The sequence below is a fragment of the Carcharodon carcharias genome, chromosome 32 (genome assembly GCF_017639515.1).
Source record: "Carcharodon carcharias isolate sCarCar2 chromosome 32, sCarCar2.pri, whole genome shotgun sequence".
Taxonomy (NCBI): Eukaryota; Metazoa; Chordata; class Chondrichthyes; order Lamniformes; family Lamnidae; genus Carcharodon; species Carcharodon carcharias.
In genome coordinates this window covers 16,241,111-16,261,286 of record NC_054498.1, presented here as the reverse complement: position 1 = coordinate 16,261,286, position 20,176 = coordinate 16,241,111, and positions in this window count along the sequence as shown.

The window sequence follows — 20,176 nt, the reverse complement described above, 5'->3', positions numbered from 1 at the left end:
ATCCTAACTTCCATGGCACACTCTGTTCCATGAAAGTAACATTGTATATATTCCTCACACTGTTCCAGTAGACATGTCTTTCAGACTGCAGCCATTGTAATTTTAATCCACAGTCCACAGAATGATATGTTCTTTACATTAGCATAACCTCTCTGCACTTATATTCTGTGCCTTGGTCAATAATGGAAAGCACTTGTATGTCTTAATCACTTTATGTACCTGTCTTGCTACCTTAAGGGATCAGTGGACATGGACTCCAAGGACCCTCTATTCCTACGTTTCTCAATGTCTTACCATTCATTGCATATCTCCTGCCTTGTTGCCCTTCCCAAATACAATACTACCCAAGAATGAATTTAATTTCCATCCATCTGACCAGTCCATTGGTACCTTCCTGCAGAACTCCCTATCAACCAGATGGCCAATTTTTGTATCATCTGCAAACTCTTAACCATGCCTTCCAACACTTAAGTCCAAATCATTGATAAATACCACATAAAGCAAATATTGGCTCATATTCATTTAGCACACAATATAAAGTGACATTTCAGTGCTATACTGGAAAAGTGCTGCATTTTGGAAGATGCTTTACTCTGGATGAGATGTTAAGGTGCGATCTGCTTGGGTTGGCAGTAAAGAATCTACAGTAGCAGGGATTTCTTCAGTCAATAGTCTTCACTTGGCACCGTCGTCAACCAGGCCAACTTTTCCTTTATCTTGTTACTGTTTGCAGTCCATTGCTGTGTGCAAAATGGCTGCTTTGTTTATTCACATATTGACATGTTCTTTATTTTCTTTTGGGAGAGTTTAAACAATCCAATCTATTCGCAGAATTATAGAAACTTACAGCTCGGGTTGCCAACTGTGATTAAATCTATCCCTGGAGGTTTCATCACATGACTTGGCCCTGCACTCCAGCCATTTGTAACAACACATACATCTTTATGACTTATATACGAACATACAAAATTGGAGCAGAAATAGGCCATTCGGCCCATTGTGCCTGCTCTGCATTTCAGTAAGACCATGGCTGACCTGCTTTTACTAATTCCACGTTCCCATCTACCCCCGATAGCCATTGACTCCCTTGCCTAACAAGAATTTATCTATCTCCTCCTTAAAGATATTCAATGACCCCATCTCCACCGCCTTCTGAGGCACAACCCTCTGAGAGAAAACCATTCTCCTCATCTCCGTCCTAAAAGGGCACTCCTTAATTTTAAATCAGTGCCCCCTTAGTTCTGGACTCACCTCGCAAGAGGAAACATCATTTCCACGTCCAACTTGTCAAGACCATTCAGGATCATATATACTTCAAACAAGTCACCCCTCACTCTTCTAAATTCCAGTGAAAATAAGCCCAGCCTGTCCAACCTATCCTCATACGCCAACCTACTCATTCCAGGTATCAATCTAGTAAACCTCCCCTGAACCGCCTCTACTGCATTAACATCCTTCGTTAAATAAGGAGACCAAAACTGTGCACAGTATTCAAGTTGTGTACTACCTTCCTCCGCCAATTGGAAAGCAAAAAGACTCATTACCCAATTGAATGATGCTTGACTGTTGGCCAACCAGCCTCTTTTCCCTTATTTTCAATATTTTTATACCTGGTAAAGAGAAATGTTCGAAGAAAGTGACAAAAAGCAATAAGTTTTAAAGTCCCAATGATTTTTCTCCAGGGTTACACACAGCAGTGCCCTAGAGATTGATCTTCAATCCCTAGAGACCCCAGGCCAATCCTGGAGAGTTGACAAGCCCATTTATAGCACAGAAAGAGGTCATTCAGCCCAACATGTCTCTGATGGCTCTTTAAAAGAGCAGTTGTATTTAGTTCCACATCTTCACTTTTTGCCTGTAACCCTGTTGGCTTCTCATCCTCAAGTACCTTTCCAATGTCCTTTCAAAATGATTTATACAATCAGCAAAACCACACCTTTTTTTCAGAGAGCAGCTCTCGGAGTGAAAACGTCTCTCATCATCACCACTCAAGATTTTCTGCCAATGATTTTACATCTGTGATCTCTGGTTATTAGCCCACTCACCAACAGAAATAGTTTTTCTCTCTCCTACTCCTTCCAGTACCAAGACCTAAGTGATCATTGATAACCACGGATTTCCATGGAATTGGTCCATGATTAAGCTTGGCAAAGTGCTGTAGCGGTTTGCCATTGCCCTCTGTCGTCTGGCTAACCCACGCTTACCTCCTGCCATTAGGCATAGCGGAAGGATTTACAGGCTGATACTCAACCTGTTTGACCCATGTTATGAACGCACAAAACAAAAACAGAATTACCTGGAAAAACTCAGCAGGTCCGGCAGCATCGGCGGAGAAGAAAAGAGCCGACATTTCGAGTCCTCATGACCCCTCAACAGAACAGAGTGCGGTAAGTTCAGAGAGAGACAGGTTAGAATGGGTGAGGGGAGGGGAGCAGAGAAATTGAGACGACTAATGTCGCGCCGACAGTTCTCAATGAAAAGATCAAGAGAAGGTAAGAATCCAGAGGGAGGGGTCCAGGTGGAGGGAGAATATTGGAGGTGGGTAAAAGGATCCGTTGAATGGGGAGAGGATTCCTGCCCAAAGAAGTGAGCATGGAGACGAAGACAGTGGAGGAAGAGTTCAGCATCGTGCCGAGCCCGAAATTCATTGAGGTGAGGGCGTAAGGGTAGGAAACTAAGTCCTTTGCTGAGCACTGAATGTTCAGCGTCGGAGAGGGGAAGGTCAGGGGGCATAGTGAATACACAGCCGGGGCTGGGATTGGAAGATGGGGTGGGGACGGAGGGACAGGCAGGGGTGGAGGGTCCTAGGTGGGTGTTGGTGTCGATGAGTTGTTGGAGCTTGCGTTCCTTAGCACTTGAGAGAAAGAGAAAAAGTTTCTTGTTGAGGCGTTGGATGAGACGAAGAATAAAATGAAACTGGGGGCACGCGCAGCTTTGAAAAAGGGTACGGCGGTGCTGCTGGAGGGAGAGGTCGAGTGTGTTCCTATGCACCTTCAGTGGCCATCAGGTCCTGGAGCAGCGCTTTACGACAGTGAGATTTTATGTTCCCGCTGAAGTCAATGGGAGTTCTAATGTCTTGCCGCATTTTACAGCCCCGTCCCCACTAAAACAGGGCTGTAAAATTCTGCCTCTGAAGTGGGACTGTGGTCTAAAGGTGGGGAAGTGACTGCTGCACCACAGGACCTCCTTCCTCGCTTTACTTTTTGAAACCTCTATTAGGTCACACCTTGACCTTCTCTGTTCAGGGGATCAGTCCTGATTTTTTACCAACTTCTCCTCTTAACTGAAGCCCCTGACATTCACAAGGCCTTTTTTTACTTCTTCAGGAGTATGAACGGTTCAATCTTTTCCACAAAGACCCTGCGGTTAAAACATTTTCGGCAACTCTGCTGAGAAGATTATGGTGCTAAGGATCAGTGGATGGCCTCTTCATAGCGAGACTTCCTCACTTGGGGTAAACGCATCAACCTGGTTTGAAAGCAATATTCAGAGAGCTATTCTCACAACTGCATTCTTATCTCCAGGAACATAGCATTCAGTAGGAGGTTTTGTCAGCCTGCTGACAGCAACCGCAACCTAGTGCTACAATACCTTTTTACTCATCTCTTAGTACAATTCCCCTTGAACAAGATGACTCATATACAATCCCAATTATTTGAATGAAGAGTTCTCCATTGCAGCTCATGACCAGCTTAGCTGTGTGAGGTTGCAGCTTCATGACTTCAAGGATCATGAAAATCGAGTTATTTTATCACCGATAAAACTCACTCCCCTTATGGCAAGCCAGCCTCGGTTAGGCGGGCACAAATCCTTAAACATTTAGCTTCATTGTACAGAATTTGGACTGTTTTAAAGGAACCACATAGCATCTGCTAGTTGCTGTAAATATTTACGAGACATTTTACCAATTTCTTTTACTCACTGCTTTCTCCAACATTTAAAAAAACGAAGCCACCATGCTACAGATGGGGAATGACATGTTTTCTCCTGTTTTATAACTTCAGGCAAAGAAATAAGGGCTTGTATTTATATAGCACCTTTCACATCCTCACACCCAAAATGCTTTACATTCACTGATGTACTGTTGATGTGAAGTTAATGTTAGAGCATAGGAAATGCAGCAGCTAATTTTACACACAGCTTAAGTCCCATGAACAGCTGTGAGATAAATGAGTAGATAATTTATTTTTTTCAAATGATGTTTGTCGAAAGATTAAGTAGCTAGAAAATCAGGGATTGCTCCCCTGTTCTTCTTCATAGCTCCAGTAGATCCATTACATCCACCTGGGTGGGCAGACGGTGCTTGGGTCTAATGTCTCAGCTGAAAGATGGCACCTCCAACAGTACAGCACCCCCTCAGTACCACACCGGAGCATCAGCCTAGATTTTGTGCTCAAGTGACTAAAATGGGACCTAGAACCTCCAATCTGACTTCAAGCTGAGAGTTCTACCATTGAGCTATAGATGACAAACATTTTTTTTTATTCATTCATGGGATGTGGGCGTTGCTGGATGGGCCAGTATTTATTACCCATCCCTAGTTGCCCTAGTTCAGAGGGCATTTAAGAGTCAACCACATTGCTGTGGTATGGGAGTCACATGTAGACCAGACAAGGATGGTAGATTTCCTTCCCTAAAGGGCGTGAGTGAACCAGATTGTTTACAACAATCGACAATGGTTTCATGGTCATCATTAGACTTTTATTTCCAGATTTTTATTGAATTCAAATTCCACCACTTGCCATGGTGGGATTCGAACCCGGGTCCCCAGAGCGTAATGCTGTGTCATCTGGCAGTAATGGTACATAGAAAGTGCTGATAGATCGTTTGTGCTTCTCTGGGGATTGCTCCTGTCCAAAAATGGCTTTGTTTCAATGACCAAAAAAAGTGAGAGTTCCACGCATCAACATTGTCTGTTCAAAGGGCGACTCATGGATCACAGAAGGAAATGAAAATAGGGAGGATTCAACTTCAGTCAGACCAGAGTTAATGATTTTGACAAAAGCTAAGTTTTGAAGTGTCACCATTGCAATGATCAGAATAAACAGCAGAGAGGAACTCGCCTGTATGAAGTATGGATATACTGGTTATTGACGGATATCACACAGTGTAGTCATAGTTTGTGTGAACCCAGGTAGGGAGTACAGATCAAACACCGACAGTGATTGGACAACAGGAGGAAAGACTCATGTTTAACATCAAAAACACATAGCAATGAGAAGGCAGATGCACATCTGAAAACTCCCCTGTGTGGAGATGCCCAATATAAGCAGATACTGCTGGGAAAAAAGAGCCAATCAATAATTAAAGCTTTCAAAAGAAAATCACATAAGGCACCAATGATCTGACAGAACTTTCAACACTCCAGAAATAAAGCACAAAAGGGCACAGACCCAGTGAGAACACAATTTGACTTAAATCAAAATTGAACATAATTCCTTTGGCGTATTGTCTAATTAGCATAACCCCATCTTGCTTGGAAAATGTTGTTCTATCAATAAGTTGACCACATGTTTCGTACTTTGCAGTCAAAGGTATAAGCGTAGGCTGAAGAAGGGTCTTTCGGAATCTCAGTGAAATGGATTAGAGATATTGATAACAAGATGGAGCTCTGTCGCTGAAATCATAGAGCATGATGAATAAGTAAAGAGCAATTATTTTTTGCTGTCAAGTCAGTTAATTCTTTGGCGCTGCAACAGTTTATCAGTTTCTTATTATTTCTGGGTACATTCTTTAATTGATGCTCTGTGTCTGCACTAATCCCAACTAGAATGACCTATACATTTGGCATCAGTTGCTAGTTGTGTTCTTAAGTCAGCTTTAATTTTTTTTTAACCGACAGACCAGATAGGGAAAAGCTGATCCTGTCGGCGGAAGGATTGAGAATCAGAGGGCGCAGGTTTGAGGGGATCGGCAAACAGAAGCAACGGTGAGGAAAATCTGTTTTTATGCAGCGAGTGGTTAGGATCTGGAATGCACTACCTGAGAGTGTGCCGGAGGCTTCATGGCCAATACGTTATGTTTGAAGCGTAGCCGCTGTTAGGAATCAGTTTATGCACAGCAAGATCTCACAACTATCCATGGGATAACTGACCAGTTAATCAATGTTTGATTCTTTTGGCTGTTGGAAGGATGTTGGCCAGGACATGGGGGGGGTGGGGGGGGTGGTGGAGGAGGGGTGGTGCGGGGTGAGCTCCCATGCTCCTTTTAAAAGTGTGCGATGGGATCTTTGACGTCCGGCTGAGACGGCAGAGGGGGCCTCGGTTTGTCACCTCATCCAGAAGGCAACACCCCCCTATAGTGCAGCATTCCCACAGCGCTGCGCTGATGTGTGAACCTAAATTATGTGTTCAAGTCCTGGAGTGGGACTTAATCCAACCACTTTGCAACTGAGAAATGAAAGAGACCAAACCTGACAAAAGAGGAAAATTTAGCCCAGTAGCGCCATTTAAAATAGATCAATTTTTCCATTTGATAGAACTTAACTACTGCACAACTACTTTATTACACTAAGAGTTTCTCCTTTGTTACATTACAACAGTGGCTACACTTTAAAAGTGTAGGATGCTATATAAACGCAAGACTATATTTTTGGTCTTCAGCAGTTTCAGGCTTAGTGAGAATTAGCTGAAGCTGAACCTGCACAGTCATTGGATTACCACGGACCTAGTTTGATAACTTCAGGCATCCACAACGCATCAATCTGCACGAGCCAACTGTTGTGGAGGTCGACGCACTTTACTGAGACAAAATGCTCCCTCCGAGTTCCAGTTGGCTCTTGCCTGAATTACCCACGCACAACAAAGACAAGGTTTGTGTTTGTGGGCTGCTCGTATTGTGATTGAGCTACAAAGGCCTTCTACCTAATGGACCTAGAGAAGTTTTTGGCTTTCCTGCGATGGTTTTTTTTGAGCAGCCGCACAGCGAGAGAAAGCAGCAGGGTGCACTTGCAATTTACAGCACTCTCATTACCCATTCACTTGAAAGAGAGAGAATGGATTTTAAATGAGGCTTTGGCTGATCTTTGATCCTTTTACTTGGTTTTTTTTTTGCTCGAGTCTCTGTAAAACAGCATCAGCAGGCACAATAAACCCAAGGCATATAACACATGAATCAGCTCCAGTTCCCACTGAAGTGAGTGGGAAGTGTATCTTACCACAACTTGTGAGCTGCTGTACAGCTTCACCAACTGTTTAAAGCTACATCGCAGCTCCAGCAGCTTTTACTCCTACGTTATCATTCAAATCACTTCCACTTGCTCTCCCATCACTGCTGTTTCATTTTCTTACTGGCCTACTCAGGGAAGTTTCAATATTCTTCGCACAAAAACATTTGGCTCATTCAACTCAACTAAATCTTCCTTAAATGAGTCATACCAGCCTGGTTGTCATTTTTAAAAATCCTTTTAGTGCTGTTGCTGGGTCAAAATCTTGAAACTCCTCACCTAACGTCATTGTTGCTTGCGCCACATGGACTGTAGCAAGATGGGCTCCAGTGACTCGCCAGGGCTCCTTCAACTGCAACCACCAAACCCACAACTTCCACCGCCTAGAAGGGGCATGGTAGCAGCTACATGGGAACCCCACAAGTCAGACAGCACCCTGGGTTTGGACATACCTTTACTCCATGGTTGCTGGGTCATACAAACATGAATTAGGAGCAGGAGTGAGGCCACTCGGCCCTTCAAGCCCGCTCCGCCATTCAATAAGATCGTGGCTGACCTGATTGTAACCTGAGCTTCCTGTTCCCGCCTACCTCCGATAACCTTTCACCCCCTTGCCTATCAAGAACCTATCTACTTTGAAAATATTCAAGGACTCCACTTCCGCCTGCCTTTTGAGGGAGAGAGTTCCAAAGACTCACAACCCTCAGAGAAAAAAAATTTCTCCTCATCTCTGTCTTAAATGGGTGACCCCTTATTTTTAAACAGAGACCCCCTAGTTCGAGATTCTCCCACAAGAGGAAACTGTGGAATTCCTTACTTAACAGCACTGTGGGAGCAACTTTACTGCTACAGCAGTTGAAGGAAAGGGTCCACCACCTTGTCCAGTGACAAATCAGTGCTGACCTTGCTCACAATTCCCTTATCCCCAAATGTATTTTTAAACATCCTAAGCCCCATTTCCAACGCAAGAAAGCTAATAATTCGTCAACTGTACCTCAAGACGTTGACAGAACAACCTTTCGTGTGATCATAGAAAGGCAGTCGCAATTTCCTGCCTCATGGACTCACCAAAAAAAAGATCGAACCTGGGAATTGGATTCAGTTCCTCACCGAATGCTGCTGTGGTGATGCAACAGATTTGTAAATTGAAAAAGGGCTACTTGCTAAAGCTGAGAGTCAGACAGATTTGCATGCTTGCTGTTCGTAGCAAAAGCATAAGAGTGTTGGTGAAGATCCCCTCTGCCAACCTTTGTAACAAGATCAGGGGGCTTGTTCAAAAGGAACCTGGTTCCAATTTCACTTCCACAGGGAGGAAAGCCAGGACTTTCCATTTCTTTTCCCACCTGGCTCTGAATTTCCAACTTTAATGAAAAGTTGAATATTCACTGGCCATTGAATGCAAGAGTGAATAATCCCAGTCAAAAACCTAATAAAGACACTTGCAGCGTTGGTATATGTATAGCAATTGGTACAAGTGTTCGGCAGAGGGAAACAAAGTGTAACCATAGATAGGCTTGATGGTCACATAGTCTTATCCAGCCTATGCTTTTTCATGTTCATGGAGATTTATAAGGACGATGCTAGAACTTCAAGAAGAGGCTGGGTCTCTCCGCTTTTGTAAACAGAATGCTGAGATTGTAGCATTCAATTGTTTTGTGTTTGATTATGTGAGTCTGGTAAGCGATCTATGCTCACTGTGCTTGATCGGTGAAGCCGAGGGCCGGAATTTTTCCAGCCCCTACCCGCTCCTGCAGCAGGGCCGGTGAGCCAATGAAATCTCGGTCACATGGGCGGGATCGGGAGCTCCCGCTGGCGTGAGGGGCTGTAGAATTCCGGCCTAGGCAGAAGTTGATGGAAGCTAGAACTGGGGTAAACATAGTGCAGGCTGATGATGGCAGAGTTATTTTAAAACTCTTGTTTAAAAAAAAACCTGCTGCACAATTAGAAACTAGTATTAACTCTGCATTGCTCAGAGGAAAATCAAATATTTAAAATATACAGCAGTGACCGAATAAGGATCTTTAAAATTCTGATGCTTCCACTCAGGGGGAAGATAAAATCTACTCACACCCTAGGTGGGGCAGCTCAAAGACAATCCATCAGGCCCAGTGGTGTCGAGGGCTGTCAAATAAAGGTCATACTGTGAGGTAGCAGTGGCTCCATTCTGGGCAAGATCACAGAATATAAAGCTTCTATTATGTAAAGGAGCAACTCTTGACTGTTGTTTCTTCTATGCATTAACTGATGATATAATTACGATATGGTAACAACATTTTTTATTCATTCATGGGATGTGGACATCGTTGGCTAAGCCAGCATTTATTGCCCATCCCTAGTTGTCCTTGAGAAGGTGGTGGTGAGCTGCCTTCTTGAACCTCTGCAGACTATATGGTGTAGGTACACCCACAGACCTGTCAAGGAGGGAGTTCCAGGATTTTAACCCAGCAACAGTGAAGGAACGGCGATATATTTCCAAGTCAGGATGGTGAGTGGATTGAAGGGGAACTTCCAGGTGGTGGTGTTCCCATGTATCTGCTGCCCTCATCCTTCTAGATGATAGTGATCATGGGTTTAGAAGGTGCTGCCTAAGGAGCCTTGGTGAATTCCTGCAGTGCATTTTGCAGATGGTACACACTGCTGCTACTGTGCATCAGTGGTGGAGGGAGTGAATGTTTGTGGATATGGTGCCAATCAAGTGGGCTGCTTTGTCCTGGATGGTGTCAAGCTTCTTGAGTGTTGTGGGAGCTGCACTCATCCAGGCAAGTGGGGAGGGTTCCATCACACTCCTGACTTGTGCCTTGTGGACAGGCTTTGGGGAGTCAGGAGGTTAGTTACTTGTTACAGGATTCCTAGCCTCTGTCCTGCTTTTGTAGCCCACAGTATTTTTATGGTTAGTAGATTTTTACACATACCAAGGTGTTGCTAGGAATTCGACAGGGATCGCACTTAAATAGATTCAACGCTCTACAAAGAGTCAATTCCAAGGAAAATGTCTGCCTTTGAGAAGGTCATAACTACTGTTAGGAGGATGAAGGAAACTCTGCACAAAGGAAGGAGGCATCAACATTAACTATTCCACTAGTCAATGTATAATTTTCCAGTTTGTAAAGTGATACTATGAAAAAGACATTGAAGTCTCATGGGGGTATATTGTCAAGCTTATGAAAATAAAATGCATTTTCAGAGCATTAAGTGCATCCCAGTAACTCTCTTAACATATATCCTTAATCCAGAATGAACAGCATACTCGGAGCATAGGGAACATCAAACAGCACGCAGTATGAAGACTGCCATGTTTAATTTGTGTCCCACACGTTGAGCAAATTGAAACAGATGCTGTTAAAAGAATCCAGCTCCCCACAAAACTAAATTGGCAAGATGCATGAGGGACTAATGTTAGCAGGGCCATACACTCGTGCCCCTCAGTGTAATGTAAATATGTCATATTTGGCCATGTTATTCCAAGAAGATTGAAGACATGTAAGTTGAATGATCTTCTCCATTTTATAGAATAATGGAATGATACATCACAGAAAGAGGCCATTCTGCCCATCATGCCTGTGCCACCTCTTTGGGCGTGCTATCCAATTAGTCCCAATCCCTTACCCTTCCCCCATCACCCTGCAAAGCATGTCCCTTCAAGTATTTATCAATTTCTGTTTGAAGGCATCTCCTCTGTACTGTAAGGCTCTATAATTGCAGGATAATGCACTACGTAGGCTTTATCCTCCACCATTCATCTGAAGAACACACGGCTTTTATTTACCTACCCTTAAATAGCTATTTATATGTCATTTTTTAAAAACAAAACCTAATTTGAGATCATCAATGTCCCTAGCCGCTTGTCATTCTCTAAGAGCCTTAGAGGCTTAGCATAAAGGGGCAAGCCTTGAGATGGCATTATAGTAATATTGACTTAATGCATTAATCTGACATTTTCCTGGTTCATTTGCACAGAGGTATTGACCTGTTCTAAAAGGGTTAAGCTCTTTTTATAGCCCAGTTCCTAGGCCATTATCATTACAGTCCCTCCAGGTAAAACATCAAAAGAAAGACAAGCAGCCCTACCAATGGGTAGCAGTATTCAAATCAGTAAAGCTGGAGAACCTTCTAGACTCCGACCCTCGTACATAATCTCAATGTGGTTTTTATTAATGGAGCGGAGGTGGGAAGGAAGGGGGGAGCGGATTAGCGGCATTGATGGGCAATGGGACATCACGTTGGAGTTTCCACCTGGCTGCAGGATGTATGTGCCTGCCTAGTCACTGCTGACCTGTCATGCGGTCTGCTTGTCTCTTCAAATGGGCCTAAGGTTCTTTTCCAATGACTATAGGCTGGTTTATTTGCTCTTTGCAAGACCCCAAGTGGCCAGAAAGGCCCTGAGAAAGAATGAGAAGGAAACTGAAAGTCCTGAAAGCTATGTCATGTAAATACTAAAGGTACAATTATAACCCAACTCACTAGACCAGAAACCCAGAAGATCAGGTGGAACAGCCCACAAAATATTACTCTCCATTTATTCCCCAACCAATATTACTCATGGGGCTGGGTTTTCTGCCTGTTGGGCAGTGTGTTCCATATTCCCAACACCCTCTGTGTGCAAAAGTTCCTCATCACCTCACCTGCCAACTCATGCCCCTTACCTTAAATCTATGCCACCTGGTTACTCATCCCTCCGCTGAGGGGAACAGTTCCTTTCTGTCGACCCTATCTATGCCCCTCATAATGTTATAAAGCTCAATAATGTCCCCCCTCAATCTCCTCTGCTCCAGGGGAAATAACCCCAGTCTATGCTCTGTCTCCTCATAAGTCAAACTCTCCAGCCCAGCCAGCATCCTGGTCAGCGACCTCTGCACTCTCTACGCTCCAATCACATCTCTCCTGTGAAGCGCATTTCACAACTGCACACAGAACTGTAGCTGTGGCCTAGGCAGTGTTTTCTGCACTTGCAACATGACCTCCCTGTTCCTATATTCTATTCTTCTGTTAATAAAGGCAAGTATGGCATTTACCTTCTTAAACGCCTTACGTACCTGTCCCGCTACCTTAACAGACCTGTCGACATGCCCAGCAAGGTCCCTCTGATCCTCTTTACTTTCCACGGTCCCACCATTCCTCGTGTGTTCTTGTGCCTTGTTTGTCCTGCCCAAGTGCATCACCTCACACTTATCCACATAACATTCCATTTGGCATTCCTTAGGCCATCTGACCAGCCCGTCTGTATCTGTCCATTATGAGCCAGGGGGATGGGGATGAAGTGTGTCACTGTGTACACGCTAACTGATTCACTGTCCTTGTTGTTCATTTCAGCATCATCAGAGCATGGCCGCCAGGAGGAATTCCAGATACCCCCTCTCACACCGGAGGGCCCTGAACTGTCACCTGCGTCACACCATTTCTGTGAGGCAGGCACCAGTGCAGATCTAGCATCTCGGAGGGCATTGCAACATCGGCTAGTGTCCTGGGGCACAGCGGTGAGGGCACTTCACAGTTGCTGGAGGAGCTGGCAGAGACAGAGAGTGCCGATGGTGCCAGCGGTCAGAGAACTGCAGGGGACCAGGTACATGCTCAGTCGATGCATGATGATGTGCCTCTGGAATCGTCCACGATGCAGCAGCTGCAGGAAATGCGGCCGGGTGTGCGGCAGCATCTGGGGGAGATACATGAGGCTGTGCTTCACTTGGTGTCCATGGTGGAGGAGTCCACACGGAGCATCACTGATGCAATGAGCCTCATGGCTGAGCGCCATGCTTCCTCCATGGAGAGACTCTCTTGGAGAGGGGCCTCCAGGAGAACAAGCAGGTCCTGCTGGGGTTACGCTCGGACCTGCAAGCCCTCACAGCGCCAATGGCCACAGCTGGTCAGTGCCAGTGTGGGAGATGGTGTGGGCTTCAAGCTTCCCAGCTCGTTGCCCATCCATCCACGGTGAGCAGGGAGGCGACCCTGCCTGTCGTATCCGCGGGCTCCTCTCTCGGCGCTCTGGATGAGGGCACCAGCTCCTCCACCCCTCTCCCAGTGACCGTCACATCCGGTGAGGCTGCGACAACTGGGGAGATGCCAGCTGTGGAACTGGCAGCTCTCCCCAAGGCAGGGCGAGTACAGGCTCCACGGGCCAGAGGACGAACGCCAAGGTCATTGAGGCCAACAGGACAACAGAGTCAGCAGCTGGTTCAGATACCACTCCCAGCGAGGGGGCAGCACCAAGACAAAGCACCCAGAAATGTAAGCATAAAGCACTTTAGGCACCACGGGTTTCTCACTGGTGCTTTTGTGTTGGTGCTAGATTAGGGAATTATTATTTCTTGCTGTTGTAAAAACATTTTATGTTCATTTTGTTGGCCCATATGATGGATAAAATTAAATCCAGATGTGTTACCATGGCTGAGGGTGGTTCCTTTGTTCTGCATTTGTATGTTTTACAGACATGTCATGAGTGTTTGAGTGGACATTGAGGTTCATGTCCAAAGCCCTTAGTTCCTGCTGACGACCTGGCAGATTTAGCATTTCGGTGCCGAGTATGGAAGCGACAGGCAAGGCTGGTGCCCCTGATCCATTTGTGTGGAGCCAGTTGAAGGTTCGTTGGATTAAAGTCTCCCGGGTGTTGCTGCCCCCCTGGTGTAGCCCCGGGTCAGCGTTTAGCCCCTCATCGTTCCCCTGTGCTTCCTCATCCTCGGACTCACTGCTGGACTCATCGTGTGCAGCCACATCCACTGTGTCAACATCTTCATCGTCCACTGTGTCCCCCCTTTCCAGCGCAAGATTGTGGAGAGTGCAGCACGCAACCACTATCACCGAGACACGATCTGGGGGGTACTGGAGTGAACCCCTGAATGGTCCAGGCATTGGAAGCGCATCTTGAGAAGACTGATGGCTCTCTCCACCACAGCCCTTGTGGAGCCGTGGCTCCTTTTGTACCGCTGCTCTGCTTCTATTCTTGGATGGGGAGAGGCGTCATGAGCCACCTTCTGAGGGAATAGCCCTTGTCTCCCAGCAACCATCCATCCAGCCGGGCTGGAGCACTGAAGAGCCCCGGCACCTGGGAGTGTCTGAGGATGTAGGCGTCGTGGGAGCTGCCTGGGTACCTTGCACAGACTTGTAAAATCAGCATCCTGTGGTCACACACTATCTGCACGTTCATGGAGTGGAAGCCCTTCCTGTTGACAAAGGCACCGGGCTCACCTGCTGGCACCTTGATGGCCACATGTGTACAGTCTATAGCACCCTGGACACGGGGGAAGCCAGCAATGGCCACGAAGCCTCTGGCTCACTGTGTCTGGCTTGTCTGGTCCCAGCGGAAGTGGATGAAGGTCAATGCCCGTCTGAACAGAGCGTCTGTGATCTGCTTAACACAAGTGTGGACAGCTGATTGGGAGACACCGCAAAGATCACCCACCGAGCCCTGGAATGAGCCAGAGGCATAGAAGTGGAGGGCAGCTGTGACCTTCAGAGCCACTGGCATGGGGTGTCCACACACACAGTTAGGGGAGATCTCAGGCCCAATCATCTGACGGATATAGTTGACTGTCTCCCTTGACAGTCGGAGCTTCCTTCGGCACTGTACCTCAGTTATACTGAGGTAGCTGCTTTGCCGCCTGTAAACCCTGGCAGCAGGATAGTGGAATCTTCTCCGGCCCCTTCCACCTTGGACTACCTCTTGCCCCTGCGCCCCTTGTGCCTGTGCCTGTCCTCCCAAAGGTGGCTCCCCTGGAGGCCGAATGTGCACTCCTGGCCTCCTCCTTATTCTATCCCTCCCTTCCTCCTCAGAGGAGCTGCCTCCAGTGGACATGTCAGAACCCATACCCAGGCTAAGGGGAGGCCTTTGGAAAGCTGCAGGCCCGATAAAGATCCCTGACTGCAGAGAGCTGAGCTGAAGGTTCAAAGTGCACAGGAAGCTGCTGGAATTTGTCCTGAACTGCCACAGATCACACAGGCAAGTTTAAAATACTTTCCGCAATAAATACTTCACAAAGCAGATTGACGACCCCACTGATCCCTCTTATCCCACCCGGGGATGAGGTTTATTAAAAGGTCTCTTACCCGCCTGCCCGTTGTGCCCGTGCGCTGACCCGAAGATCTCACGGATGCCTGAAAATTGCCGTCGATTGGTGATTTAAGGGCCTTAACTAGCCCGTTAATTAATGCCGGGCGCGGGTCACACTTCATCGCGCACCCGCCCAGCGAAATATCGCAATGGCGCATGGTGACTTCAGGACGCTTGCCCGACATCACCCCATGTCATTTTATGCACTGACTTGCGGTACCCGCAAGTCGAACAGAAAATTCTGCCCATGGTTTACTCCTCAACCTGGTGGTCTAGCAAGTAGACTTTGACAGTCTCACCACCATGGTCCAAATTGATTCCTGGATAGGGAAGGAAACTTTTTCCAGTGCAATATCTATGGAACGCGACACTGTCGGCAGTACCACCTTTTGGATAGGACATTGAACCGAGGCCCCATTTTCTGTTCAGATGTATGTAAAAGATCCCATGGATCCCCAAAGAAGAGCGGGATAGTTATCCGTAGTGTCCTGGCCAATATTTATCCCTCAATCAACATCACAAGAACAGATTATCCGGACATTATCACGCTGCTGTTACAAAAGCAAAATACTGTGGATGCTGGAAATCTGAAATAGAAGCAACAAATGCTGGAAAAACTCAAGAGGTTGGAATTTTATGACATTGGGATTTTACGGTCCTGCCGGAGTGAATGGATTTCAGAAGGGCTCACCGCATTTTATGGCCCCCTCCCAGCCGCAACAGGGCATAAATTTCTGGGCAGCATCTGCGGAGAGAGAAACAGAGTCAATGTTTCAAGTCGAGATGGCCTTTCATCAGAACTGTTCTGATGAATCATCATCCACCTGAAAACTTAACTCTGTTTCTCTCCAGGGAGACGTACAGTCTTGCGGAATCTCCCCAGCTTTTTTGTTCTCATATCACATTGCTGTTTGTGGGAGCTTGCTATTAGCAAATTGGCTGCTGCGTTTCCCACCTCACAACAGTGGCTGCCACTTCAAAAGTATTTAATTTATTGTAAAGTGTTTTTGAGGCTTTTAGTGGTTGCAAAAAGCGCTTAATAAATGCGAGTCTTTCTTGTTTTTTTATCGCCCAACATGACTGACCATTCACTTCAATGGGAAATAACATCGAGCAGGGTGTAAAATCAGAGTTATACCCGATTCCACAGCTTCCTGATGGGCAGGTTCGATGAAAGTTGCCCCCGGGCATCTAAATACCGAACCCGTGAAGTTACCTTGTTCAAAGCAAAATACTGCGGATGCTGGAAATCTGAAACAAAATCAGAAACTGCTGGAAAAACCCAGCAGGTCCAGCAGCATCTGTGGAGGGAGAAACAGAGTTAACATTTCCAGTCCGTATTAGCTCTGAAGTAGAGTCATACAGACTCGAAACATTAGCTCTGTCTCTCTCCATAGATGCTACTGGACCTGCTGGGTTTTTCCAGCATTTTCTGTTTTCGTTTCAAGTTACCTTGTTCACTGCTTAAAAGAGGCAGGGGCCCTTTAACAGAAGGTTTTGGATGAAGGATATTGGCACGGATGCACCAAGCATTTGTGCGTAAATATTCTCAGCACTGTTGCAAAGTCAAGAAGTCCTGAAAGCCCAGTTCGTATTTTGACAGACCTTCACTGCTAGTTTCCAAAGGACACTTCAAGGAAACGAGGAACATCACCATTGAGACAACAGCCTTGTGAAATGCATGTTGCTTAGAAAGCATCAGTGCACCAGCTCTCTGATTGTGGCTGTACAAACCTGTATTTTTCAGCACACTCTTGAGAGCCTGTCACTGGTAACCTAAATGTGAATCGATGTATTAAATCTAATTGCTCCCATTATTCACAAGGTCATGCTCCAATCTCACCAAAAATAAAAGACATCCTTCCTCGTCACAGAATAGCAGAGCAATATGCGTTCTGCTACATTTGACAATATACGGAGACCATCAAAAAAAAGGCTATGACAAAATGTTAAGGACCTAATTAGTGGGCCACATGTTCTCTCAACTATAGTGGTAAAAATTAAATGCTGGTTATTGTCTATAAGCTGTTATTTGCATGTACCTTGTCATTCTTTTTTTTATTGGGTAGATGTTACAAAGTTATTACCTTCGTTAGAGTGAAATAGGAGCAAGTACAATCTGGATTATGACACATGAATAGGTGTATAAGATGGAGAGAGATTGCAAAGCTATTTGGAGACAATCCTTCTCTGGAGCAGCCAGAGTCTCCAAATAGCTTTGCTAATATAACATTGATATTAATTATAATGGTGCTGCTTGCTCGCTGGAATGAGTAGAATGGTTTATGAAGGCTCAGACATCAGGTTTATTCACCAGAGTCCATGTCGGAGGCAATAAGCAATTTGCTTTTCCCAGCGTTGATGAAAATATCCCAAGTTTGCTATTAAAGGTGTCTGTGGATGGACAGTAAAGGAAAAATCTGGGCTTTTCTGTGGTGCCAACAGCTGGAGGTGATGAATCAATTCTAATTTACCCTTATAGGAACCATCTGTCTGGTTATAATGAAAAATGCCTTCAGATCATAATGCTGCAAAACTTTTGTAAAAAGACGTTAGCTATATTGGTTAAAAAAGGACAGCTGTTCTGAAGAGACATATACAGGATCAGTAATATTTCTTCAGGTATATAACACATGGATTTTTTCACATGGGGAAATTGAAAAAGCAAAAGAAAAAGGTTAGTTATCTTCTTCTGCTTTCCTGACTCCTTGGAATCTATTAGCGGTTGGCAATTTGCTCTCTATTTGCACTCGTGATGTGCCTGGCTTCTTACTCACCCCAGTACGTGCCTATGTTCGACAATTAGACCTTCAAGAGACATTACAGAGAGCACGCAGCTCCATCTGAGAGAAAACCCAATGCATTGTGGATTTTGGGGTAGAGGTCTGCTGTTTTAATAAAACACCAAGATATCTGTCAGGTGTCATAATGCTGGAGAACCCCTTCAACCAATCCTATGTCAGGACCAGAACCAGAACCAAAGCTCTACCAAACAACTCTCAGGTACTTGAGCTCTACCAAACAACTTTCAGGTACTTGAGCTCTACCAAACAACTCTCAGGTACTTGACCAATCAGCTCCCAGGGTTCAATACCCCTTGAACTCATGCCATCCACCAATCCCTTCACAGAACTAGATCGGTAGCCATCTGGGTTAGATTTCAAAATCATTGACAGAAAATTCTGTGGGAGGAGATGAGGAGGATTGTTTTTTTCTTACTTAGCGTATTATTACGATCCGGGACGCCCAGCCTGAAAGGGAGGGGGAAGCAGAATTTATTAGTGATGTTAAAAAGAGGAATTGGATCGGCAGTTGAAATTGAAAAAAAATTGCCAGGACTATGGGGAAAGAGAAGGGGAGTGGGGAGAAGAGCTTTATTAAGCACAGTTAAAAGAGGCTGACTGGGACATTCCAGTCATTCTCCAGTTTCCTGATGCGATGAAGGCCGATTAACTGGCTGGAGATGGGCACCCAGGCTGAGGGACCAGAGCTCCAGACAGGCCTACAGGCACCCCCTCCCTTGCCTTGGTGTGGGTGCAGCCAAAAATTACCTTGTAGAAAGATTCCCACTTCCTTCCCCCCAGCCGCCACACAGTGGTGGCCTGCCTGCTGAACATGTCTTTTTATTTCAATATTTAAAGAAAAAATGGCAGGAGGTTGCCTCCATGTTGAAGCCCCCTCTCTGTTACTCGCCCTCTACTGCAGCCTGCGGCTCCTCTCTGGCGAGAAGGCCCCTGATTGTCCCTCCAGTTTCGAGGGTCCTGCCGGTTACCCTGTTACAGGGAACCTGTCTCCATGCCAATTAAGAGGCGCCTCCTTGCAAATCTCAAAGAGTGGCTATTTTCCCTCCCACACCACTCTCCAGGCCTGGTTGGGACCTGGAAACAGTCTGGGCTCTTGTTTCCTCTCCCAAAGTAAACGTTCAGCCCCTAATCTCACATAGCGTCTGCTGCTAAAATTTATCGATGATTTATGCATTGGCTCCGTAGAGCAGTAATGTTTAATATTGGCCCACTGTTCACAAGCTGTAAAATCTAGCAGTTAAATAAATGTCACACAAATTGTATAATTAATATGACATAAGTGCTGAAACCAAAGTTACAATGCACAGTACTTTGGGCATTTATAACTTTCAGTATTGGCCACAGATGCTGTACAAAGCAGGCACTGAAGGCAGAAGATTTTTTTTTGGTGATATTAGTGGACATACATTGTACGGCATTCTTTGAAATGATATTTTAGAGGAGGCTTTAAGAGGAACAGGTTGATCCTCCATTACAATGGTGACTATGCTTAAAAAGTACTTCGAATAGTTGTGAAGCCCTTTGGGATGACCTGTGGTCATGAAAGGCACTGTATAAATGCAAGTCTCTCTTTGAAAGGAAAGAGAAGGGAAATGTGATCAAAAGTGTTTGGCATTCATCAGCCTATAAGCCTCATTGGGTGTGGAGGCTGGTATCTAATCTCAGATCAGGCAACTGCCCATCCATCTGCTTTGGTACACCTTTGAGTGGGTGTGGTTCTGTTTTCTGCACATGTCACCAGAAGGGAAGTGATGCAATGTGTCATGTGATTCGGAGCTGGCCTCCTTTTGTTCTGAGAAAGCTACCAACTCAGACGTGTGTACAAGTTCTCCAGCTGTGTAATACTGCTACCAACTTCTTGAATCCTCAATAAACGAACTTACAAATTGTTGTGTTAACAAACCCCTTATGGGTGGTTGGTGCTTTGATGTTTATTTATTAAGTAAGCACAAGGGGAGGAAAATCACAAGACAATCCCACTGCATTCTCTTGGAGTTTGCAAGGCCTGACTGCTTAAGGCAGGCCTGCTTCACGCCAACCTTTGAGATTGGGGTCTCTCATCAGGTTTGCTTGTTAAAGATTGCTGTCTTAACATGATTACCTAATGGAGTAAATGGAAGCGAATTGGGAACCACTGCAGAATGGTGATTGCTAGAGCATTCTGGG